This window comes from Megascapheus bottae, chromosome 17 (genome assembly GCF_031878675.1).
Source record: "Megascapheus bottae isolate mThoBot1 chromosome 17, mThoBot2.hap1, whole genome shotgun sequence".
Classification (NCBI taxonomy): Eukaryota; Metazoa; Chordata; class Mammalia; order Rodentia; family Geomyidae; genus Megascapheus; species Megascapheus bottae.
In genome coordinates, this window is record NC_143525.1 from 10,173,977 (window position 1) to 10,199,685 (window position 25,709).

Sequence of the window (25,709 nt, forward strand, 5' to 3'; positions counted from 1 at the left end):
CAGGCTGGCCAGTCCCCTGGGTAAGCTTCTTTGGAACTTTCCCAAAACCCCTATCTGACCAAAAATCTTGGACAATATGACTTTAGATCATTACATTACCTGCAAATATTAGAATAAGAGTTTGAAAGTGTGATCTCACAACCTTAGAAAATGCCAAGTTCCACATGTCACTGGTAAAATTTGTACTAATGAGTCTCAAAGAGGCTTAGTGGAGCTAGATCCATGGTCATACAGAGGCCTAAGAACGGATGAACCATTATCTCTTCCCAACTCTGCTTTCCTGCTAGCTTAATTTCAACTGTGGTGGGAGCATGTACACAACAGGAATTGGCAAATGCTACCAATCAGAGCCTATTTAATCCAGGAGAGTCAATTAGTAACAGTTACTGGCACAACACTGATTCTATTTATCCTCTTCTTCTATAGCTGCCTACTAACTTATAATTTTAAAGTTGAGAGGCATGGTGGTATGAATACATACCTGTAACTCCAGGGAAGCAGAGGCAGGAGAATTAAAAGCTCAAGACCAGCCTAGACTACACAGCAAGACTCTGTTTTAAAATTTAAAAACAAATAGTAATAATAATAGTGACCTTTATATGAGAAAGAAAAATACTATATTTTGTCTTAGTCACCAGTGTATTGCCTTTAAATTTCCTCTCATCTGACACTCTATTAGTTAGAACTCATACTAAAAATTTATTATATGGCAAGTACTAAGCATGCAATGATAAGCAAAACAGAATCTTCCTGCCCCTTTACAGATAGGTTTTAGAAATTTTGAAGATCAAGGCCACCTATTAATCATGCAAGATTGTTTCATTCGTGGCAGGTGTGTTCTCATTTTTGTTTACAGTTTCCTCAGAGTTGGCGGATAAAGTCATGTGGTTATTTCAATGACAGCAGATACAGCGGCTGTCTGTCACTGTTTTGTGGGGTCTCTAACATTTCCTTTTGGAGATCTATTCCTCCCCATGCTGTGTGATTCTGGTAAAACTATCTATGAATACTGTGTAATTTAAGCTGGGCATGGTGGCTCATGCCTATAATCCTAGCTACTCAGGAGGCTGAGATCTGAGGATCACAGTTCAAAGCCAGCCCAGGCACTAAAGACTCTAAAGTCCGTGAGACTCTTATCTCCAAATAACCATTAGAAAACCAGAAGTGACACTGTGGCTCAAGGGGTAGGGTGATAAGCTTTGAGCTGAAGAGCTCAAGGACAAGTGCCCAGGCCCAGAGTTCAAGCCCCACGACCGCCCAGAAAAAAAAAAAAGACTGTGCAGTTCCCCTGTCCCAGTGGTGCTGTGACTAAGACATGTGCCACACTCCCCTTCCCTGGAGAAAGACACTGCGATGTTTAACACATAGCCAAACTGTAGCAATGAGAACTTTTTTGAGAGAGAGACTTCGATAGACTGTGGGAAAGTGTGAGGTTATCAGCCCTTTGGAGAGCCTGGGGGTATAAGAACTTGTGGCTGAGAGAAGCCTGTGGTATGGAGAGAGCTCAAAAGAAAATGGTCTTCATACAGAAGAAAGCAGACCTCACAGATGGAGTGAGAGGAAGGCAGTGTGGAAACCTCCCTCCCTGTCTAGTCAAGCTCCACCCCCATCTGCCCACGGTCTGAGGCAAGACTAATTCAGGCACCTTTGGGCACATGAGCCAACGAATTCCTTTTGGCTCAGAGTAACCTGAATTGAATTTCTATCAAGGACAATTGGTAGAATAGTGATACCTACTCTCTCAATCCTGGGATCGAATTCTGGACACAACATGGTGTCCACAGCGAGCTCTGAGGAGAGGCATCAAGATAGAAGATATCATACAGCTGTGAATAAAGGCCAGAGGACCAAGGCATAGGAGTCTGTTTAAGCAGACAACCCTGGGGGCCTTCACATCTGTGGAGGCTCTAGCTCTTTTACAGCCTCACCCTTGGTCTTCTAATAGCAGTGCAAGGTTTATCCAAGATGGTGTATATTCAAGAAAAAAGGAGGGAGAGAAGACAGAGAAGGGAGGGGAGGTAAAGGGAAGAGAGGGGTAAAGAGAAAAGCAAAGGGGAAGGGAAGGGAAGGAAAGAGAGAGGGAGAGTAAAGGGAAGAGCGATCAGATGAGAGGGAGAAGGAAGGGAGAAAGGGGAGAGAAGAGGAGAGGAAGAGAAGGCAAAAGACAGAGAGATGAGGAGGAGAGAGAAGGGAGGGGAGGGGAGGAATGAGAAGGGAAGGGAAGAGAAGAGAAGGGAAAGGAAAATCACAAAAGAAAATAAAACACTTACCCCAGGGCAAAAGGCAAACAGATCAGTCAGGACGTTTTTAAAGGCTGGGCTGCCAGCTAGCATCTGTGTAAAGCACTCAGGCACACTTTTCCTTGTGATCTGAAATGAAAGCAAGGATTGCAAATCAACTTCCCCTGTGACCTCAGCCTCGTGGGCACCACCACTTCCAGCTCCACCACTGCCACCATCTCCCAGTCTCTGCTCCCTTCCCCTCATCCCTCTTCTCAGCCCATGGCTTCCTCTGGAAGAAGGTTCAAGGAGGATCCCATTTGAGCAATGGAGAGAGGCTAAGGGGACCTGAAGTCATCATTGTCCCCTCTCCTGAGAGGGTGGCTGCCCTTGGAAGATCCAAATACCATCCTACCATCTTGACATCTTCTTGATTAGCTCCACAGGGTCAGCTCTCTCGTGGTTTAGCTGAAATAGCGTTCGGAGCAGGCTGCCCTTTTAATGGACCGAGAGTTTTTGGACATCAGCACTTTGGTCGAAAAGGAAAAAAACACAAATTACACTCTGGGAAAATTACGCTCTGAGTCTATTCCAGATCCTTTGAGATCCGTGGAGATAGCCTCACTTCTAAGAGAAATCGCCTGTGCATGATAGGTAGAACTGCGTGGACTTCCATGACACCAAAGCTATGGATGAGGCAGGTGGCTGTAATAGAAATCTTCACATGAGAGACAAGGCTGTGGGCTAGGTCACACAGGCCTAGAAAGTCCACAGTGCTAAATCTTATCTGTCTTTCCATGACACTCTCTAGGGGAAAGATAAATCAGATGGATTATTTATGTATCCATTGATTCAAGTACTTAATAGACTCTCCCAGGCCCAGGACGCTGGAGAACATGTATTCAATGTTAACAACAAAACAGCAAGTGGGCCACCTACAGGTCTCAACCAGAGAGATAATATCCCAACAAAACAGGGCAAACATACACTATTAACAGAGTTGTGTACTATAGCCTATAGAAGTACAGTGAGTGGAGAGAAAACACTGGATCCCTCTTTATCTGACAGATAGCATGCTCCTGAAGGCAGTTTTGCCAGGACAAGTCTCAGGCATTGCACTCAACTTGCTGCAACTTCCCCAAATGGGGGGAATTTGGTTGCGTCTTTTCTGAAGTCAAGGCACCGTTGTCAGAGAAGAGAAAGAAAGAAGACAAGAGAGGAGACAAGGAGAGAAACAAGAAGGAGTCAAGGGGAAGGGAGAGTAAGGGGAGGGGAGGGAAAGGGAACAGGAACAAGGAATAAGAGAGGAGAGAAAAGGAGAAGCGTAGGGAAAGAAGGGAGAGGAGAAGAGAGGAAAGGAGAAGAGGAGAGGGGAGAGGAGGGAAGGAGAAGAGAAGGAGAGGGGAGGAGAAGAGTGGAGAGGAGAGGAGAGAACTGAATGCCTATATTCAAATAGCTCCTAAGAAACTAATAAATGACAGTTACCTGAATTCATTGTAACGGACCTGGATAACAGAGACATAGGAGATCTGGTCACTGGACTCCATCTATTACTAACTGCATGGCATCATAGAAACGAACTTTCCCAGAAATGTTAATGCACCTTCTAGAGTCCTCTGATGTGTGTGTGTGTGTGTGTGTGTGTGTGTGTGTGTGTTAGTTTTAATTAGCAATGTGCCTTGTAGGTAGAAAATATTTGCACCCAGAGCTGTATTGAAAGAGGGCTGAGGGATTTTCCCATATTCAGTCTTCCCTTGTCTTTTTGTTCATGTTTTCAAATACAACACAATTTCCCTGTCTGGTTTGATTAAGCGAATTTTAAACAGGCTATAATACAGAACAGGGAAAGAAGAAACAAGTATTTCTAGCAGTTTGAAATCACTTATCTTGATTAAAAGACAGTCTGTATATCCAAACATGTCTTATTTAAACCTGATTGAAGAAAAAAACCCCTTCATCCGAAGTAATGGATGGTCAGTATTTTAAGTAATCTTTTCTCAAATCTAAGTTGAAAGGCTATCTTAGGAACACATAAGAAGATTATAAATGGTGCTACTTTGGGTCAAAACAAAGGAATAAAACTGCAATGACCCTACAAACCCTTTGGCTGTGACCCCTTTTTCTGCTTTCTTATCCTAGAAGCTTATACTGTCTCCATTTTTCTTGCCTCCTGAAAAAGCTTCCATGAAATAAGGACACATGTAAAATTCTCTGCAGGATTTTATTTGAGCTTAAGGCCCCACACTTTCCCTTGAGTTTTTTACTCAAGGCCAGTACTCTCCCAGTTGAGCTATACCTCCACTCCCAGCTTTTGAAGATAGGAGTCTCTCAGACTCTTCTGCCCAGGCTGACTCTGAAATCTCAGCCTCCTGAGAAACTAGAATTACAGGTGTGAGCCACCCCCCCCCACCTCCCCTCAGCCCGGCCATCCTTGTCAAAAGACCAAACTGAAATTCACAACTGTAAGTACCTTCTCTCCCAAACTCTCTTCCTCCCCGCCTCTCTTCCTTCTGCTAAGACACAGCACTATTATTATTATTATAATTATTATTATTATATTTTTTTACCATGGGTACCAGAAAGAATCCCTTCTACTTGATCTCATCTTCCTCATCCTCATCCCTAAGACCCTTTAGTTCCAAATTGGCATAAGTTGCCTCTGCTTCCCTCCCCCTGGCTAGGCTTGTTTCTGGCACCTTTACCTGCCAGGATATCCTACATTACTTTTCCATGGGTCCCCGAGTCCCAGATTGCATATCAATGCCATTCACACTCAGCGCCTGACTTCATGCTGAAACCCGCAGGTAGCAAGCCATTCCCGTGATATGTTCCCCCTTGGTCAATAGCTGTGCTTTTGCACCAGGTTCATTCTTCCAGAGGTTCAGAACAGAAAATACCCCCAGAGAGATTCTCCATTGTATATCTTACTTGTTCTCCATCTCTCCTTCCAGGTTTTGCCCCCTACAGCTTTCCTAAACTCAAAAATCAAACCTTTTTCTAGCATCATTTTAAACAGGAATCATTCTGCTCCAAGCCAAAAAACCCCAACAGAGCTGTTGGCAGGATGGAATTTCCTCTTGGTTTTCTTTATAGCAACACACAGGACTTCTTTGCAAGCTGTGAGGATTTAGTAGCCTTGAAAGTGACTATTGGGTGTGAGGCAGACATTATCCCAAAAATCAGGGCTGCAGTTCCCTAGACACAGCCAGGAGAGACTGCCCTACAAATAAATTCAGATCAACTTAGACTTAACTACTCAACTTGGCATTTTGCCCTTGGTGGAAAAATAAATACTTATTCAGTAGAAGCTGGTCTTGGATTGGAAATCTAGATCTTTGTTGGAGACCGTGATAAGCTGTAAGGATCCTGTTCAGGCATTGCTTGGTAGTGGCAGAAAGCTACAGCTCCCATAATCATCAAGGGATGAAAGACTGTACTCTACAGTGCAATGTGTTGTTCAGTAGATTCCATGGATTCAGGGAATTCTCAGTCCACCCTGTTTCCAAAGCATGGGTTTGTCTGAACACCATGCAGATGTCTGTCTGTCTGTCATCAATGGAGATGCAGCTGCAGACTAAAACAATCTATGAACAAATCTATCAAAACTTGCCAATATAAAAGTCAGAGCAGATTAGATGCGGGAAGATTAGCAGTTGCCAGCAGAGCATCTTCTCCAGAAGCAGGCCTATCATAAGGTTCCTCGAGGGTTTACTGAATGAATGGGGGAAAACAAGCCTTCCTATTTACAGTGGATTTATGACAGAACACTGGACTATCCTGTCCCTGAGCTTTGTGCTCAAAGCTAGCACTCTGCTACTTGAGCCACGGCTTCATTCTGAGCATTCTGAGGATTCATTGGCAATAAGAATCTCATGGGCTTTCCTGCCCACCTACCTTGGAACTGGGGTTCTCAGATCTCGGCCTCCTGAGTAGCTAGAATTATAAATGTGAACCACAAAAGCCTGGTGGATGCCACGTACTTTAATAGAAGACAAATATTTCCCCTCCAAAGAATTATATAGAAACAGTGGTACCCAAATTCCACATGGATATATCCACATATACACAGCAAGACAGGTCCTTCTAAATGAGCATGTATTCCATTCACAGGAAGCTAAGTACACTATTATCATGAGTCAAGGTGGTGCACTGCCTCTTAGACAAGTAAAAGCAACTTGGTTTGCACCTCTGCGCTATCCCAAAAGAAAAATAAGCCATTGCATCAGCCGGAGTTCTTTTTCTTTTTTTACCGGAAGTTAAAAACCAAATACTGTATTGTGTGTTAACAGAGTTGAATCACATGGATTTGGCAGTTCTGGTTTTTTAAGAGTAGCCATTCTAACTGCAATTCCTTATCATGTCTAACTTCTTTCCTCCCTCCAAAATAACAGGCATGAACGATAGGAGGAGGCAAAGGACCTCAAAGCAAAGTCCTGGAATGTGGGTAGAGAAGAGGGTTGGGAGTTAGGAGGGAAGTTCTGGATGGTCAGGACTCTTCCCTCCTTCCCCTCCCCACCAACATAAGGTGAACCTCAGTCACTAGAAACAGAGAGGCTACAATCTGAGAGATCAAACTGGGAGTCTATTGGAGAGCCAGGTAGACTGCAGGTGAATTGGTAAGTGGTCAAGTAAAGAGAGAAAGAGAAGCAGGAAACCTTCCTGGAAAACATCACCAATTTGCATGAAGGCTTGTCTTCTTGGTGATTTTTGTTTTCATTTTCTTCTGCTATTTTTACTAAAGTCTGACCTTTGCACTTTCCTGGCTTCCTTCTCTGCTGACATTCTACCATCTGAGTCATGCCATAAGACTGTCTTTTTGCTCATTATTTTGGAGGCTGAGTCTGATAGACTTTTTGTCTGAGCTGACTTTGAGACATAATCCTTTTGACCTCAGCTTTCTGAGTAACTATGATTACAGGTGTGAGCCACTGGTACCTGTCCAGAATATAGGACTTATATCTGTACTGCCTTCAAGAAGATGGTACGGTATTATTCTACATGTCATTAACCTAGGAAAAGATTCAAATTCAAAATTTTGAGTACAGACACTATTGAATTCTTATTATCATAAAGGAGGGGGAATTGCAAGCCCAACCATAGTTTAATTGGGATCCCTCTGCTCTTTGCACAATTAAAAGGTTTTTTAAAAAAGGAGTGGAGGGAAATGGGGACAAACCATAAGAAGGGGTTATCAATGTATGAAAAGTAATGCACCTACTATCTGGTGAATGTAACTATAACCTCTCTATACATTACCTCTATAATAAAAAATAAAATGAAAAATAAAGGGAGTGGGAGGGTAGGTGGGAAGGAAAAACTGAGAAAGAGAGAGTGAAGGAAGGGGTGACATCCCAAAAGAAATATGCTCATTCCCTGACTTAGATATCTGTAGCCCCTCTGCACATCACCTTTATAACAATAGAAAAGAAGAAAGGAAGGAAGGAAGGAAGGAAGAAAGAAAGGAAGGAAGAAAGAAAGGAAAGAAAAAAGAGAAGGAAAGAGGGAAGAAAGGAGGGAAGGAGGGAGGGAGGAAAGGAAGGAAGGAAGAAAGGAAGGAAGGAAGGAAGGAAGGAAGGAAGGAAGGAAGGAAGGAAGGAAGGAAGGAGTGACTATTCCCATCGACCTGCATTGAAGGCTGCCATTGCCACATGGAAATTGGAGCCTTCTTTCACTGCTTCCACTGAGTTCTACATTCCACAGCTGTCTGCCTAGGTCTATAATAGCTTAGCTTAGATAGATCCCACAGGTGGGCTCTTACCCTGAGTGTGGTAACCTCACATTCCTCTCTAGCAAAGACTGCGTGTCCATGGAATTCTGGGCTAGGCTTCCTTTCAGATGACCACCCCCCAAGACATCCCACATTTCAGAGACCTCCAGGCCTCCTATCCCAGTGCAATGGAACGGGTCTCCAGGCTTTGAAGTTCCCCAGGTATATGAGAATCCAGGAGAAGTTTCCACCGGGCTCCAGAGTGTGTCCTCCAGGAGTAAGTGGACAAGGAGAGGGCCCTAAAGGTATTTGTCCTTAGTTCTTATCTAGGAAACAGCCGAATTGAAACCCACGGCAACAGTTCCTGTTCTTAAACCGCTACTTGGAAAAAAACATGGAGGTGCCTTGAGCATGCTGGCCCTGCAATCTCTCTGATGAGAAATGCAGTTGGAAGTACAGATTGAAAAGCCAAATACCTGTCAGTCTCCTTCACACTCCAGTGTTGCCAGAAGGCTATAAAAATGTCATTGTCTCTCAGCTGCTGGTGATTATATTACCCTTTACCTTGGCTGGTGGTAATAAAAAAAAAAAAGCAAATATCTTTTTTTTTTCTTTTTTTTTGCATGGCTCTGGCCTTCCTCTGGCCTTTTTCAAACAATAACAGACTAAATATAAAGAGACAGAAGTCATTACTTGGCTCTTTAACTACTGCCAAGGAAAATGAATAATTAAGGAAACATGACTTGAAAGAAATTCACACAGTTGCTTTTAAGTTAGACCCAAATAAGTGCCCCTTAAGAAGACATCATTTCCTCCTTTATCTTAACATGGCATTCATACTGTGGCCTAATATATTATGGTTGCTACTGTTTAGATCTTAGCAGTGGAAAAAAAATGCTTTCAGTTTCCATTATCCTATTATAAGTCCCAAATCAAATGGAGGCACAGGGAATCATGAGACGAGGGTCGGAGACAGGGGGTGTCTGCTTGTACAGCTTCCTTCACATCTGGCCCAGTCGTCAATATTTAATTTTGTCCACAGGGGGCAGTAGTTCCTAAATACGGTTTTCCATCTCCCCTTGAAGTCTAGCTGACTGTGCTCCATTTTCTTCTTTAAAGCTATCAAGAAGAAACACAAATAGGTCAATATGTATGCATCTGCGTTTTGGTAGGTGCTGAGAGCAAGGGTAATAGTAGCTGGCTGGGTCTCTGCGCTGTCTCCCTTCTTCCTCTCCCCCCACCCCTGGCAGCTTCTTGTAGCCAATGAGGATTAGGACAGAGCTAGCACTAGCCACAACGGAGCACTTCTGAGCACAGCCTTGGCCTGTAAACCAGCAAGTCTAGGACTTGGAACCACTTTGCTCAGTCTGGGGACAGTGAAAACAGGCCATTCTGGGACTTCAGGATTGGCCTGCCCACTGTGGCTTCCAAATACAGAGGCCCTCTGATGTCTGCCTGAGCCCAGAGGTACAGCAGTGCCCTCGTGTGAGACCTCGAGGCTGACTTTGTCAGAATGTAACTGTCTCTGGAAATGACGCCTTATGAGAAGTGATCACGTGAAAATGAGACATTGAAATGAAGCCACTAGGGTGGGGCCCTAAGCCAATGATGGATGTTCTTATAAGAAGAGGGAGGAGGGCCAGGATGGAAGGACTGGCTGCAAATGGAGGATCACAAGAAGAGGTTGAAAAGGGAGAACACCCACAAGCCAGGGAGAAGGGTCTCTCTTGAGCAAATGACCTTGATGCTCTTTGAACCTGGACTTCTAGCTTCAGTGAAGAGATACATTTCTGTTATGTAAACCATCCAGTCTATGCGATATCCTGGTATAGCAGTCCTAGGAAATGCATTCAAACTACCAAAACTCATCCTCTGTCCCTGCCTGAAAAGTGACTGTATTCATCTCTAAAGGCTTCCATAGCAAAGCACTAAACCAAGTTCACTTAAAACAACAGAAATGCAGTGTCTCCCAGTCCTAAGTGCTGCCATGGCTCCGGAGGCGAAGCTCTTTCCTGTTCTGGCAGTTCCACCGGAGCAAGTTAATGCATTTTGGACTCCAGATGCATTCCTCAATCCCTGTCTCCATCTTCACAGGGAATTCTTCCTACATACTTGCCTGCCCGGTATCCAAAGTTAGCCTTTTTATAAAGACATTCATCCTATTATATTAGGACTCGCCCTAATGTCTTCTTTCTTTCCTTTTTTTTTTTTAGCAGTGCTGATAGATAGATAGATAGATAGATAGATAGATAGATAGATAGATAGATACATGATACATACATCATAGATGATAGATATATAGATATATCTATACATAGATGAGTGGTAGATCAACAGATATCTATGTTCAGCCTGATTTTATGATAGATGTGTACATTGCAGAATAGTTACATCCTAATTGTCCCTCTTCATTTGGTCATCTACAAAGAGCTTATTTCCCTTCACAGGCTTGGGATTGCCACATTTCTTGGAGAACACAACTCAGTCACTAAGTTACAGAATGTCCTTTTATTTTCCTGTGTCTATGCCAGAAGGTTAGTCATAAGTGAACAAAGGTGTCCCCACTCCCCTTTCTTTCCTCTTAGCTTCTCGATCCTTCTAGTCCATTTACTCACCAATGTTGACAGTTTTTTTTTTTTTTATCAGAGACAGCGCTTTCCTGGAGCTCATAAGAAAGAGAGCATCCTGAGACACCTTGTCACAATAGACATGCCCAAGGCCACAGCAAAGTCCTAGCAGAGGTGTCATTCCCAGAGCTGCCACTCAAAGAGTGTACCAGGGCTGGTTGCCAGTGGAAGGAAGAGGAGGGAGGTTAAAAGAGGCTGTATACATCCTGAGCAGATGCTTGTGTTCTTGTGTCAAATAACATGTGTGTGCTCTGTGTGTGTGTGTGTGTGTGTGTGTGTGTGTGTGTGTGTGTGTGTGTGTGTGGAACAGTAAGGGCTTGAACTCCGGGCCTCATGCTCACTCAGCTTTCTTGCTCACAAGCTAGTACTCTATCACTTGAGCCATGTCTTCAGTCCGGCCTTTTCTGGTTAATCGGAGGTACAGTCTTGTGGACTTTTTCTACCTGAATTGGCTTCCAAATGCAATGCTCCAGATCTCAGCCTCATGAGTAGCTAGGATTATAAGAATGAGCCACTGGTGCCCAGGTAGTTGTCCATATTCTTTATCCATATAGCTTCTGGCCTGTGGACTTGGCCTTTGCCTCCCCCACCTCCCCCTCCCCCAGGGAGAGAATAACATGGCAAAGGAGCTGCCAGTGAATGAGTTTAGATGGTCCCATTAGACTCAGAGCATAAAAACCTCAGAAGACAGCAGCAGATTGTCTTGATAACAGCAAGACAGGAAGAGCAGGACAAACAGAGAGTTCTTGGAAGTCACCTTGACTGGTTTGCCTTGCCTAGAGGTGATTAATTATCCATCAACACAGGAAAAGGCACATGCTTCGGAAATGCTCTTCAGTGAACTCCGTCCATTGGTGTTTTTGTGGCGTCCATCCAGGTGATGGAAGCAGAGGGAGGGCTTGTGCAAAGAGAAGAATCTACAAAGAGGTTTTGTTCCACATGCATATTTGCTCTTTCAAAGCAAACGCAGCAGGAAATCCAAGTCACTGATGCAAACCTCTGCAGTTAATTTGTTCCCACGGGCATATTAGGGGCCATTATCCGAGAAGTATATACATGAAAATCCCATTATTTGGAATAGATTCGCTGTCTTTCTGTTTAACTCTAGGCTGTGCTTTGACAAGTTAAGTGAGTAGGAGAAGAGTGGAGATGAGGGGCCTGCTGTCAGCAGGAAGGACACAGGCACAGCAGCCCCCAAAGGATGAGCATTTCCAAATCACTTGCAGTCACAATATTCATTACATATCGTATGAAATTAAGCAAGTTGAGGGGAGGGACTGGGTGGGAGGAAAAAGATAAAAGAGGGGACATCAATCAAGATGCATTTTATTTCTGATTTGTTGGCTAGAAAGTCCTTTGTTCAGCTACTTAAAGACTATAGAAGAAATATATACATACACATTTATTTATTTATTTATTTGCCAGTCCATGGGCTGGATGCTGTCCCTAAGGTTTTGTGTTCAAGACTAGCATTCTACCACTGGAGCCACAGCTCCACTTGTGGCTTCCTGTGTTTAACTAGACATAATAGTATCGTGGACTTTCCTGCCCCTGCTGGCTTTGAACCATGATCCTCAGATCTCAGCCTCCTGAGTAGCTATGATTACAGGTGTGAGCCAGTGGTGCCCAACAAAATATATATATATTTTTAAAAATCATGTTACCATCTTAACATGCGAAGCTACCTGCCCTATCTGCATCGTGCTCCCTCCTCACCATGCAGTCTCCTCCACGTGAATGAGCTGACCAATTCACAGCCTCTTCTTTGCTCCCTCACTGTGTTTCTCACAACCCAACCCTCCCCACTACTTCCTACTGAAACAAGGATTACTGGGTCTAACTGGCGGCATGTTGACAATGTGATGGATGAGAGGGAATGGGGTCTAACAGGCGCCATCTTACCTTCTTGGTAAGGATAAAGGTGAAATGTCACGCCCAGGTAATAGGCCTGCTTGAATTTCTAGAAGCAGGGGCAGGGTACTTGGACAATTGGTTACTGGACCTTCCAGACTTAGATCATGAACTTGTGAGACGCCCTGTGACCCTGCCCCCTGACACGACTCTGTTTAGGCTCTCCACCAGCTCAGCCAACATTTTGCATCATGTCTTGCATCTCCTGACTCTCCTCAGGCCACTATGGTGTCCCTCTTTAGCCCAGATTTGGGGGACATGTGTCCGTACACAGTGGCTGGCTTTTTAATAAAGACTCTCAATTCACCCTCTCAAACTGTGGCTCCTCTGTGCCTCACAATTGAACCCCCACATCACCCTACAGTATAATCATACCTCAGTGTGGCCTCTCCGCTCCCCTCTTTCACAAGCTCAGCAACGGCCATACACTGTAGTCGCCAGCCCTGGCTGCTGTCCTTGTGGTTGTTGGATTACAACTAAGGACAGAGCTAAAATTTCAGGATGGGGCCACCAGCTCCCGGTCATGAGCAAACTCTCTGCTCCTGTTCTGCCAGGTCCTGTGTCCATATCTGGCTTGGTCAGCACAAGAGCTCCTCATCCTCCTTGCCAAGGTGAAATCCAGAGCTGATATTCTCTGATATCCCTATAGACTTGCAGCGGGAGCCCCAGGGAAGCCCTGACACCCAATCATTCATTCCCTCTCTTCCCTCTGCAGGTCAAGCCTAGGTCTTTCTGTCTACCCTTCTGTCCACCACTCTGATGGTGGTTCAGTGCTATCCCAATGAGGAAGTCAGTAAGACTCTTATCTCCAATCAAACACCAAAAAGCCTGGGGGGTGGAACTGTAGCTGAAACGGTAGTGCTAGCCTTGAGCACAGAAGCTTCAAGGTCCTGAGTTGACAGAAGGGAGGGAGAGAGGGAGAAAGGAGGGAGGATGGAGTGGAGAGGAGGGAGGAAGGACAAAAAGGAGGGAATAAGGGATGGAGGGAGGTCAGGAAGGGAGGGAGGGGGAGGAAGGAGGGAGGGAAGGAAGGAAAGTGTACACAAAACACAAAGGGTGTGTTTTAATTCTCAATTAGTTCATGCTCATTTTCCTATCATACATTTCTCTCTCTCTCCACTTATTACAATTACTTTAGACAGAAGTTCATGCATTCTGTATGAATATTGTCCCTCTAATGAAGAACAGGTTCACAATCACCTTTCGGATTGCCGTTGACAGTTCCTTTAGTTATAAAGTGCTATAGGAAGTCTGCTGCTTAGGACACTTCCTGATTCTAAGAGCTTCTTAGCAACTTCCTCCTCCTAACAAAAGCCTGTAGTCACAGCCATACCTCAGCTGCACACAATTACTCCCTTACCAGGGCGCTGCTGAATGAGTGATTCAGCAACCTTTCAAAGGGCCTAACTAATCTCCACACACAGGCAACATGTGCTACAACAAAGGGAGCCCACCATACAACGTCAAGAAATGAAACAGATTTATATATGGGTGGGGATGGGCGGGCAGTGCATAAGCAAACACATTGAAAGCAGGAGAGAGCAAGGCATTTTTCAGCACAGAGCTGGCCTTGACTAGCTGGAAATAGCCTCCTTTCCAAGGCCAGGACTGTTCCGTGGACATGTGCTGTTTCGGGAGTTCATATTGTTTTAGGGAAAATATTTGGTGGGGAAATACATTTAAGACACAGTGATTTAATCCAACAAGCTTGGTTCCTACTGTAGGACTTCTCAGAAACTTTATTTCTGCTAGTGATCCTTCCCAATCTCTAGTGGCTTTCCATTAAGTATTTCTGAATACTGCATAGCACGATGTATTTGTCAAGATTAAGAAATTATAGTGATGGGTTACTTTTAACTAACAGATATTTGCGGATTTTCTTTGTTTCTTTTTGTTTACCAGTTTTTCTGCTCATGTCCTTTCTTTGTTCCAAGATATTACATCACATTTAAGTCAAACTACATGTTTGTTCATTTTATTTTGAAGTAGTCACAGAAAAAAAAGTAGTGGTGGCAGCACATACCTAGAGTACTAGCTACTCAAGAGGCTGAGATCTGGAAGATCGTACTTTGAAGCCAGCCCAAGCAGAAAAGTCTGAATCTCCACCTCCAAAATAACCAGCAATAAATAAATAGATAAATAAATAAATAAATAATTACTCGGGTTGGGATGTAGCTCAGTTGTGGCAAAGCACTTGCCTCGCAAGTGCAACATCCCCAGTACCAAGCTGGACACTCGGTGTGGTTTAGGTGGTAGATTGCCAGCCATCAACAAGAAAGAGAAGAAAAAGAAATAGAGATGCTGTATACACTTCACTAAGTTTTCCCAGTGTGACATTCTGTGTACAGCTACACAATATCAAAACCATGGAATTGGTACTGGCACAATCCACAGAGTATTAAATCTATAAAAGTGTGGGGTGTGTTTACTATATATATGTGTGTGTGTGTGTGTGTGTGTGTGTGTGTGTACATATATATATACATACATCATCTCTGGGTGCTATCCTTGAGCTCTTTTGTTCAAGGCTAGCACTCTACCACTTTGAGCCACAACAACCACTTCCAGTTTTCTGGTGGTTAGTTGAAGATAAGACTCTTATAGACTTTCCTGCCTGGGCTGGCTTTGAACCACAATCCTCAGATCTCAGCCTCCTGAGTAGCTAGGATTACAGGCGTGAGCCACTGGCACCCAACTAAAAGTGTGTGTCTTTCAGATCAAATACCAAGAAGATTAAATGCCTTCCCAAAGAACACATACTTCATCTCTGTCCTCTGTGGTCAGCAGGACATGCCACTGGCTCCAGAACAATGACTTTAATGGTCAGATGTATTTCACAGGATGATGGATATCCTAAGAAGGCCTGTGGGGGTCCCATCAGCCTTAGGATGATTGCAATTAGTTAATTGACATTGTATTACTAAACAATGAGATTCAATGGCTAACCTTTTGCCTCCATTACAAGGAAGGGTCCTGATCATTGCTGTTAGGTTCTCAGTAGCCATGTTTCCCCTGATATTTCTCACTAACCAGAAATACAGTGATCACCAAGAATTTCCCAGAAATACAGCATCTCATACCCAGACCCAGACCTCCTGAACCCAAGTCTGAACCCAGCATGAACAACTGGTTGGTTCTCCATATCTATATGCTATCAGATCAACTGGAGGAGAGGAAAGATGAGAGCCATTTGTGACATTTTCATATAGCCTCTTTAATGTGGCAGGAGTTTTTTTGTTTGTTTATTTGTTTTATTTTGTTTTTGCCAGTCCTGGGCTTGAACTCAGGGCTTGAGCACTGTCCTTGGACTTTCTCAGGGCTAGAGCTCTACCACTTGAGACGCAGCACCACTTCCAGCTTTTTTTTTTAATGTATGTGGTACTGAGGAATTGAACCCAGTCTTCCTGCATGCTAGGCAAGCACTCTACCTCTAGGTCAAACTCCCAGCCGTGACAGGAGTTTTTGTTTGTTTATTTGTTTGTTTGGGGGGCTGGTATGGGCTTGAACTCAGAACCTCACAGTTTTGCTTAACTTTTTGTTCAAGGCTTGGTACTCTATCCCTTGAACCATACCTCCATGTCTGGCCTTTTGCTGGGTATCTGGAGGTAAAAGTCTCTCATATTTGTCAGCCCAGACTTTCTTCAAACTGTGATCCTCAGATCTCAGCCTCCTGAGTAGCTAGGATTATGAGCGAGAGCCACCACTGCCTAGCTGACATAATTGTTTTGACCCTGAGTGTGAGAAACCCTGAAAGCAAACCTTCCTCTGCATACAGAACTGAACTGATGAGCTCACCAAGGCCACACCTCCAGACCAGGCTGAACCCATCTTTGGAATTCACATTATTCCTCAGCTGCTGTCCTTCAGGTCACGGAACCAGGAACACAGAGAACAGTATGCATTCTCAGTGGTAAGACTTCTAAAGCCACACCATTTGGTGGAACTGTTTTTTTTTTCCTATATATTTTTTATTGTAACTAATAGAAGGGTTACGTTATATTCACCAGATAGAAGGTGTATTATTTCACATACATTGATACCCTTTCTCATGTCTTGGTCCCCACTTCCCTCTCCCCACCCCCACCCCTCATCTTGTTTTCCCCCATTTCTTAACTGATTTCAAATAACCAAATACGCATATATATGATATATCAGATAACAAGGTTAAGTACTGTAATAATATGAGATAACCAAGGGACAGCAAAAGAGATGTGAGATCACATAGTACATTAATGGTGGGACTGTCTTTATGCAATCTCTGTGACCCACAGTCCCTCCGTCAACTCCATTAGAATTTCCTGCCACATTAGACTTCATGTATGTCACCAGCATGAAGGCTTCTTTCAGCTCCCCACGTAGAAGAAACAGATTATGGGAAATCATGCACTTGCTCTGCCCCAGTGGGTTTGAAGCATATGAACCCTGCATAGCTGGGGTGAATGAATGAGTTTGTGTCTGAGATTATTAAATTGCAAAGCTCTTGACTGGGATCAAGAGTTCAGGCAGTGGTCAGAAAATAGTTTTCACCCACGTGAGCGAACTAGGGAGTCAGCCAACAGTCTCCATCCCATTAACATTGAACTCTAATGAGCTTGTCCAGCTAGGTAGAGAGAAAACAGATGACTATGGGGGTTAAGAAGTATGTATGTGGCTAAACAATTCAGGGATGGGAGGGCGAGGGGTTCCCTTTTAAAAGAAAGCAAAGGAACTGCGCTACACGGTACTGACAGAAACCAAAGTCTATCACTCCAACTGGATAATTAAAATATGGTGTGAGGGAGGAGAAGAAAATGTAAAACATTACTATTTGAAGTTTGACCCTGCAGGTTTTCAAAGCCAATTATGTGTGTGTGTGTGTGTGTGTGTGTGTGTGTGTGTGTGTGTTCCCAGAAGCCTAACTGATTGGCACCATCTCAAACCTCTGTAGGCAATTTAGTCCTGGGTTAAATCTATAGCCTTGCTGAGAAGCCGCACATGCAAATTGTAGCGTTGTTAACTATAGTCTTGGAGCGCTTCCTATGTGGAATTCCTGGGTAGTGCTTAGGGAAAGGCCCAATGCAATGAAAGAGATGCTTGGTATATCTGAAAGAAGAGTCACCACGGATGGAGGAGGCATCAGACATCTTCTCTGGTTTGTCACAGCCTTGTGGTCAAGGGGCTGCATTTTGCAATAGCGACTTTGCATCATGAGGATAACTACCCTCAAAGACTTCCAGAGACCCAGCCAACTCAAATGCCAGAATGTTGGAGGTTTCTATGCAGCATAAATTCTTTTTTTTTTAGCATAATGATTGCTGCTTTTATTGACTATAAGCATAGTGTTTTACAAGTTGTATACTTTAGTATTCTGAAAACAATCCAAAATCTTTGCATAAATTCTTATAAGCCAAGGATCCAGCACCTTTAAAAAAGAGCCCGATAGACCACCTACATTCTGTTCTATTCTGATTCCTTTGGAGTACGTGTGTGTGTGTGTGTGTGTGTGTGTGTGTGTGTATGTATGTTGGTACTGGGGTTTGAACACAATGTCTTACACCATCCCTTAGCTTTTTCCCTCAAGAATGACACTCGATCACTTGAGCCACATCTCTGCTTCTGGGTTTTTTGCTGGTTAGAGAAAAGTTTCTCAGATTCATCTGCCTGGGCTAGCTTCAAATTGTGATCCTCAGATCTCAAACATCTGAGTAGCTAGGAGTGCAGGTGTGAGATAAGATTCATGCCTGGCTCTAATCCCTAATATCAATACACTCTGGAGTGAAGAAGGTAATCTTTAAACTCCTCCTCCTCCTCCTCCTCCTCCTCCTCCTCCTCCTCCTCCTCCTCCTCTTCTTCTTCTTCTTCTTCTTCTTCTTCTTCTTCTTCTTCTTCTTCTTCTTCTTCTTCTTCTTCTTCTTTTCTTCTTCTTCCTCTTCCCCTTCCTCTTCTTGTTCTCCTCCTCCTCCTCCTCCTCCTCCTCCCCCTCCCCTGTCCTCCTCCCTCCCTCCTCCTCCTTCCTCCTTCCCCTTCCTCCCCCCTCCTCCTTCCCCCTCCTCATCCACCAAAAAGGATACTCTAGGCCAAGGACAGAGCCCATGGGAGGATAAAGAGAAGAGAAAAATCTTGGCCATCCACTGATAAGCAGGTCAGCACAGTGGAGAAGAGTGTTTGGAGAGATAAAGGCAGGAGATAAGGGTTGCCAAGTCCATGGGAGGAGGTTAATGTCAAGCTGAGTGTGGCTTTCTTTAGGGGGAGACACAGGTTTCCCTTCAGGCCCATTATTCTACCAGCAGATTTAAGAATGTAGAGAAAGGGGGTTACAATGGAAAATGAGAGAGAGAAAGAGAGAGAGAGAGAGAGAGAGAGAGAGAGAGAGAGAGAGAGAGAGAGAGAGAGAGAGAGAGAGGGAGAGAGAGAGGTCAGCAAAAGGCCATCATATCCATCCATAACGCAGACCACTGACCGTTTGCACCAGCAAGGGTGGAGCCATTCTCCTCTCTGACCTTCCTATCCTCAGATCATGCTTGCTGTAGAACCAGCGGAATGGGCAAATGGGACAACTGGCCTCAGGGACAGCAGCTGAGGCAGACAGAGATCCTCCTCTCCACAGAGCTGTGCCTGCCAGATGCCATGTCTTCCTCCTTGAGGCATCTGAGCACATCTCCAAAGTTCAGCCACTTGACACCTTCTGACCACAGTATGGAACCTCACAACTCCAATCTCTCCAGGAAAGAGACACTCCCCAGGATTCTGGATATTTTCTCTCCATGGATTTAGGGGTTTCACCACACCCCTCCCCCGCCCCCGCAGTGTCTCCCAGGATCCCCAGCGACTGGTTGTTCTGGCCAGCAGTCTTTACACTCTCCAGCAAGCAGCTTTGTGATAACTGAAGAACAGATGCTCAAAGCCAGGCCCTGCAGGCTGGGAAGACAGGCAGTGCTGTCAGCATTGGGTTTCTTAGAGAGCACAGGTCAGCCCTTCGCCAACTATGACCACTTCTCACCAGCAGCCTTCCCCTCTCGCAGCACTCTTGTGTTGATATGTGTTCTCTAAGATCAGAGGGACTGGTTACAATACATAAATAGCCCAGTCTCCAAGCCTGAAGCACCATCTCGTTAGGATGGTTCACATCACACAGGCAAACAATATCGTTAAAATACTTCTACAGATACATAACCAGAAGCACAAAAACCAGAAGCTACTACTTGAACAAAAATCCCCATCTGAGTATGAGCACTGGTTGCCCAGAACCATGGAAACCTTTCTCTCCCAACCTGAAGCATTCATCTTTACCTAGCGCCTGCTTTGTTCTAGAGAGGATTTTTGAAGGCTGTGAAAAAAGTAAACTATATTTATGGACTATGAAGTTGAAATGAAATAAAAATTAAAGAAAATAAGAATACAAAAATACCAAGTATAACTCAAGATAATGTTTTTTTTTTAGCCATGCTGTCAATCTAGATCTTCTTGTCTGATGCAAAGAAACACCAGCTCTGTTCTATAGTTCTCATGATTCAGTATCAGAGGGACAGAAGAATTTTTAAAAACTTAGCTGACCCAAGTATGGTTCTGGGAGCATCACCTTTTACAGTCAGGTGAAATAGGATAGATATAAAAAATTCAAGGACTGTTGAGTACGAATCTGCATTTGCATTTTTATAAACAAGCCCTGGTGATTCACATGCATGTTAAAGTTTGGGGAGAACGGTTCTAAAAGTTGTCTTTGCTTCAGAATTTCCTCTAGGAGAACGTGTATTTAAGAAGGAGGCTCTCTAGCCACTGAGGGTTTTGTTACCAGTAGGCCAAACTCACAGCCCCTGTTTCTTACAGCAAATTTTGAAGCAACAAATTACAAACTAATACCATTAACCTAAGGCAAACAGTTCTTAGAAATGACTCCAAAGAAAAATTTGAGGAAATTCAATATCAAAATTTTTTAAGTTTTAAAATAGATATTCTTTTATAAAAAAAAGTTGTTTTACTCTGAAAAAAAAACCCTTCTAAGAAGACGAGGCAAACTGTAGTCTAGAAGAAAATATTTGCATAATATATTCAACAAAAAATTAGTACTCAGAACATGTTAAGAATCCTTAAAACTCAACAGTAAAAAAAACCCCATACACCTAGAAAACATACAACAAGATGGAGTGACTGTCACCAGAGGGGAGAGGGAGAGAGAGGCAGCCAACGAACATGTCCAAAGATGCTCAACTTGGTAAGCCATTAAGGAAATGCAAACCAAGACCATGATGCTTCATTGCCACCTGCCCACTAGAGGAGCTAGCATAAATAATAGTGAAAATACCACCCGCCAGGGAGGATGTAGGGAAATCTGCCACTCACACTGGCTGTAGGAATGTAAATGTCATAGCCACTTCGGGACACAGTTTGGCAGTTTCTTATCAAAATAAATATGCAAGCAGTCCACAGTGTGCAGCTGACACTGCTTAGAGCCATTCAGGGAAGTGAAAATGACACATGACTGATCACGCATTCACAGCACCGTTCTTCACAATAGTCCAGAAACAGAAACAACTCAAATATCAACAATACCTAAATAAACTTAAGTATATTTATACAAGGATACACACACACACACACACACACACACACACACACACGAAAGGAAGGAAGGAAGGAAGGAAGGAAGGAAGGAAGGAAGAAGGGAGGGAGGGAAAAAGAAAACAGAAAGGAGGAAGTTGAAAGGGAAAGAGAAAGAAAAAAAGGGAAGGGGACAGAAAAGGGAAGGGAAAAGGAAAAGAAGAGAAAGGAGAGAGTGATAATAGGAGAATCCCAAGTTCTAGACCAGCCTGAGTTATAGACTGATACCCTATCTTAAAAAAAAAAAAACCAAACCAAACCAAATAAACAAACAACAAAACACTTGGGTGAACCTCAAGGGTATCGTGCTTAAAATTCTTTTTAAGCCAATCTTAACATTTTACATCCTGTGTGATTTCATGTTTTTCCCCAAAGGGCAAAATTATTAAAAATGGAGCACAGACTTGTGGTTGTCAATGGACAGGAAGAGAACAGCAATTCAGTCATGGATGTGGCCATAAATACATAGCAGGATGACCGGGCAGTCCCTTCGTGGAGATGGAACAGTACCCACCTATCCCCCACACCCATGTATAAGCTGGTGATGCGATCTTTCACTAACAGTACTGTATGAATACTAAGTCCCTGATGTTCAGGGTATCTGAATGATGGGTTTCAGACTTCCCTGTGATTTGATGGGGTAGTTTCCATGAATCCACAACAAATGTAAAGCTACCCCCAAACACTAAATCTAAATACAATGAGGTGAAAGACCAAGATAATGTGATTTAAGACTACTGATGGTTGTGTTCACCAACTCCCCAGAAAAACAACCATAAACAACAGCAAAAAACACTGCCTCACCTTCTGTCAGATTCCATGGCAGTAAGTTGGTGGTGAAGAATCTCAAAACACCACAGGGATAAATGCCTATCAAAACTCATGACCATGTGAATAGCTACCTCTCCAAAGCCAGTAAGAGCCTGTATATCATGAATGCACGCCTGGACCATGTGCACCAAAAATGCCTATTGCCGAGCTCTTAACCAGAACTAGCAAATTCCTAACAAGTCCTGTAGACCTGTCTTCACTAGCATCGCCAAGAGAGCCACACCCTGCCTGGCAATGATAGCTGGGACCTGACAGATGACAATGGCACTGTGCCTGTGGAAGCAAGAAGACAGTTGTATCTCAAACCAGGAGCATGGGAAGAGAGTAGTTCTCTAAGGCCAACCTCAGATTTTTTTAAAAACCCTCTTCTCTTGAGACTTACCTTTTTGGATCAGGGCTCTAATGAGCTGAGTATCCATTAGGCCTCATCTACTGAAATTTCTGTCACCTCTTATCTGCAGCCCCTGAGAAACAAAAGTTTTACCATAGAGGGCCCTTTCAGGATACTTAACTTCCAAGCCTGAAAGTCAGAGGAAAAAATTCTACTCGTATTCATTGACCTGAACAGAAAATATGCACCCTGTCTTGGAATCCTTGCCAAAGGCAACCCAAGGTTTTCTCTTCCTCTTTCCATCAGCAAAAGTTGTGCAGGAGTCTGAAAAACATGTTCCCCTAAGTCAGTATCTATTGTTCCTGAGCTCTAAGCAAAAGACACCCCCAAATAAGTCCCATCAAACCTACAAGACATCCTATTTCTCTCAGATTGATAACCAACCAGCATATCCAAACTGAGAGCATTCATACGGATTTCAGAGCATACCTGTAATACCAGATGTTAGGAAGGATAGTTTGAGGCCAACCCTAGAAAAAAAGTTAGCAAACCCTATCTTTTTTTTTTTTTGCCAGTCCTGGGCTTGGGCTCAGGGCCTGAGCACTGTCCTTAGACTTTCTCAAGGCTAGAGCTCTACCACTTGAGCCTCAGCACCAATTCCGGCTTTTTTCTATGTATGTGGTACCGAGGAATCGAACCCTGGTCTTCATGCATGCTAGGCAAGCACTTTAACCACTAGGCCAAACTCCCGGCCCAGCAAACCCTATCTTAAAAAAGAAAAAGAAAAAAAAAAAGGGATACCTGTTACCTATCCCCACGTAGTCAGCAAAAATCAGAGCTGAAGGTGTGGCCCACTGGTGAGCCTGCCTGCTTAGTAAACAGGAGGCCCTGAGTTCAAGTCCCCCTTAGGAGTTCTGCCCCTTTTCCAAGTCTTCTCATTCACACTGATCCACCATCCTGTTACAGGGCTCTGGATCAAATCCCATTCATTCCAGTAAACTGCAATCTCTGGAGCCATATCCTGAAGTTGACTTTGAGGATGTTTACGTGTGCCACTCCTGAGCTGATTTAACACCAGGCCTTGGCAATGTAATGGCCCTTTGTGATTAATACCAGTCATTTGTTCCAAGTTAACAGCCCTAGAATGACAGCCCTAGATAAATTAACAACATTAGAAAAACACTAAAGCCAGCATTTATAGAGTGAGCTATTGACGGATATGATTGGCTCAGCTTAGATACACTATTAATGAATTTTGTATGTGAAAGTCATTTTTACCCTACCGGGTATCTTTTTAATTGTCCTGAAGTTGTCCATATTTATCTTGATTAAAAAAAACAAAAAACAAAAAAAGAAACAAAAAAAAAACCAAGCCAAGTCCTGGAGACATTAATGGGTTTTATTGTCCTTAGAAGAGAACTGCTTTGGGCAGATGGAGGAAGTGGGGGTGGGAGGGTATGGTAGAAGACTGGGCATTGTATTTCCAAGGAAGAGTTTGTTGCAATGAATCTGAGGTGTTGAGTAATGGACTGCTATAAATTTGAGAACTGTTTACCTCGTAAAGCCTGTCAAAGAAATGTAGCCAAACTGAGGCTTGGCCTTCTTCTCTACTCTTTCCCCTCACCTTGTTAAATAGACATACTGCAGACCATTGCCTTGAACCTTGTCTCCATGTCCCCAGGCCATTTACAAGGAGGAACTTCTTTTCTGGACTTGGTTATTGTAGCACAAATATTTAAACTTCCCCTGTGTAAGGCCCAGCAGAAAGTGAAGGTCTCATTTGGAAAGAGCAAATGTTAATTGATTCCATTTATTTTGGGATAAAAACAATAACATCACCTAGAAAGCTGGAAGGGGAGGGGAGGAACCCCCATTCCCATATTTTCTACATAAGGAACTTGTAAGCCGGGAGGTTAAATATACTAACTAGGTCAGGAAGGCAGGATGGGAAGACCCCATTGAAAGGTTAACTCCCAGCCTCTAACTTGACTCTCTTTCCTCCCGTATCCCATAGTTCTCTTTCCAGAGAAAAAGAGAGGCCAAATCACGCAAAAAGCTGAGATGATAAGATAGGCCTTGTGCAAGCAGTGTGATGTTCAACACTTTCCCTGCAGGCCAATCCCTTCTGGAAGGGATGACTTGTTGAAGTAGATTCGTGCCAGCTGTGTGTGTTTCCTAGCATGACTTTCTAGGTAGGTTGCTAGCTCTGGTCTAAGAGGAAAGCCAAAGCTGGTGCTGAACTTCTTCACAAGAGCTCCAAAGTGCTGTTTCTCAGATGAAAAATAGCCATCTTCTAGTCTGACTTGCTCAGTGTCATTGAGATACCAGCTGACCGGCATCACAGCCATGGGATGGCAATTTATCTTAGAAGATCGCGATGTGGCTGAGCGCATGGTGTGTGGGCCACCCACAGTCTGCTGCTCCACTCCTGTCATGAGGAGAACTGAGTCACACGCCTGTGCAGAAGTGTTTTCTGTGAAAAAGAACTTAGCCAAGGTCATTCTGTGTATTGGCCTGGGATAATACAGACTTCCAGAGCTGCCTGTACACCGTGGGCTAACAGAACTCTCTCTGTCCCTGTGCCTTTGAGCCCATCTCCTCCACAGTGAAAGGAGTGGGCTTCACAAAGCAAATGGCCGAGACTTTCCTGCTGAGAACCAGCGTCCCCCATTCCTCATACCAGACAACTGACACTTGCTCAGCTTTAAATTAAACTTGGCCTGAGGCTACACGGGAGCCTGCATTCCTTACTGAGCTACCCTCCACCATCCGACTTAGAGAGCAGCATCTTTTCTAGAGTTGTGATCAAGGAACGGACTATAAAGACAAGGAGCAAAGCAGAGATGTTTATTCAATGCAAAAGTACGAAGGCGGGGGTGGGGGAGAGCATTCTCCAAGCAAGCCCCTTGGATTGGGTTGTTTGCTCTTCTGTTGTCTAAGGAGAGGTTTTAGGGCATGGCCCGTGAAGAGTAAGCCTAGGGCTTGACTGGCAGGTTTTGGTGACATTACTCAAGTCCTCATGCACAGGTGCAGAATGCTCAGTCTCCAGTTTTTAATAGGATTCATGAGAGGGAAGGAACATGAACAAGCTATTAAGTAGGTAAGAGCCCCTGCAAGGTGACTTCAGCTGGGCACAGTGGCTCACACCTGTAATCCTAGCTACTCAGGAGGCTGAGAGTTGAGGATCACGGTTCAAAGCCAACCTGGGCACTCAAGACCTTGAGACTCTTATTTCCAATTAATCACTAGAAAACCAGAAGTGGCACTGTGACTTAAGGGGTAAGGCGGTATAGCTTTGAGCTGAAGAGCTCTGGAACAGAACCCAGACCCAGAGTCCAAAACAAAACAAAACAAGGAGGCTTCAGCACTGCGCATGCCTTGGGGATCAGTTGAAAGCAGTCATCTCTCTTTCCCCTTTTTTTGGGAAGACTCACTGGGGCCTTCCTGGATCATTTGTGGGTGACTCCGTTCACACCCTTCCCATGTGTCCTAGTTTTCTCACCTCC